This window comes from Cotesia glomerata, linkage group LG4 (genome assembly GCF_020080835.1).
Source record: "Cotesia glomerata isolate CgM1 linkage group LG4, MPM_Cglom_v2.3, whole genome shotgun sequence".
NCBI classification, from domain to species: domain Eukaryota; kingdom Metazoa; phylum Arthropoda; class Insecta; order Hymenoptera; family Braconidae; genus Cotesia; species Cotesia glomerata.
In genome coordinates this window covers 25,208,209-25,210,177 of record NC_058161.1, presented here as the reverse complement: position 1 = coordinate 25,210,177, position 1,969 = coordinate 25,208,209, and positions in this window count along the sequence as shown.

Here is a 1,969-nt window from a genome sequence, read left to right as displayed (position 1 = left end):
GTCCATAAACTACGTGGTCATATTTTAGCCCTTCTCAGACCCCTGGGAGGGGTCCCACCCCTCATGTAGCCTAACGTAACTTTTCTCGTGACCCTCCCCCCCTCCCCACCCCGATGGAACGTGGTTTTTTTACACAATATTTTCTGCATGGAAACAAAAATATTGTTAAAATGACTATCTAACGTCCTCAAATGACGTATCCTTAAAATAACGATCCGGTTTTCTAATTCAAGGATTCATTTGTTTCACTTGATCGTACAGAGAATAGCTCTTGTAAATATATGTAGTTTCGTCAAAACAGGCAACTGTTTTGTCAACGTGAGGATCTGTATAGTTGAATCAACTAAATGTAAGGCTTAAAATAATGATACGGATCGTCAATTTGATGATCCGTGGTATAGCTGAATTGGCTTTACAGCGTATCTCTAAAAAAAATGACTATACGGTGCATAGTCAGAATAACGATACGTATCCTGATTCTAACGATATTTTTCTCTCCATGTGCTTTCTACTTTACATTAATTAAAAAAAAGTTAATTCCTTAAAAAAAATTAGCATCCGTATTTCAAATAAAATTATTAAACAGTTATAAATTTATTTCACAAAATAGTTCTCATTTGAAAAAAACTACGTAGCTTTGCTTTTACCCCCCCCCCCCGTTACGTAGCTCAGCGTAGTATTTAAAGTTATCCCTCCCCCCTCTGAACAAGGCTACGTGGTTTATGGACGCTCCCTTCTTAGGATACACGGAAAGAAAATTATGGGAACTATTCCTATACCATTATGGGAATGGTTCCCATAATGCTATAGGAATAATTCCTATACTATTATAGAAACTATTCCTATATCATTATGGGAACTAATCACATAATATTATGGGAATGGTTCCTATAATGCTATAGGAATCATTACTATACTCTTATAGGAATTATTCCTATAATATTATGGGAATGGTTCCCATAATGATATAGGAATAATTCCTATACTATTATAGTCATTATTCCTATACTATTATAGGAATGGTTTCCATAATTTATGGGAACCATTCCCATAATAGTATAGGAATGGTTCCCACGATACATAGGATTAAATCCTACAGGGAAAAAAAAAAATTGGGGGTGCCACATGATACATTCCTGTGGCAGATATATGATTTTCATGTGACAGCAACATGATTTTCATGCGGCAGGCAATAATAGTTAAAGCAACAATAATAATTAAATAATAATAATAATAATAATTTATATTATTAAGATAATAAGAACAATTTTGTCTTCTGAATAGTCATATGATGAAATCAATTTTTTTAGTGAAATTAAGTGTAATTGCAAAGTACTTGACTTGAATTTGTGCCTTTTCAAGGTTTCATATCATTCTCATCGATAGTCAATTAATGATGATAAGTATTTAGGTTGCATTCGAAAATGCTCTATCTCTAGACATATAATTGCGAAATGACCGTGTATCTTGTGAACTATTGACATTTTTAAAGATATATGCTCATCTCGACATTGCACTTATCGAGACCTTTCATTTGAGTACCCACATCAACTTTTCATATATTTTATATATTTATATATATTTTATTCTCTTAATAATATAGATTATTATTATTATTATTAAGATTATTATTATTATTATTTGATTATTATTGTTGTTTTAACTATTATTGCATACTACATGAAAATTATGTTGCTGTCACATGGAAATCAATTTTTTTTGCGTGTATATATTATAAATATACATATTATATTATATTATATTATATCATATTATATTATATTTATTAATATACATAGTATATATTATAAACATACATATTAGAAATTATTTCGAACTCACTCCGCACGAAAATTTTATCTTTATTTTATTTTGAAAACGATTCCCATAATGGTGTAGGAATGATTCCTATAATATTCTAGGAATCCTACCCATACCATTATGGGAATAGTTTCCATAATGATATAGG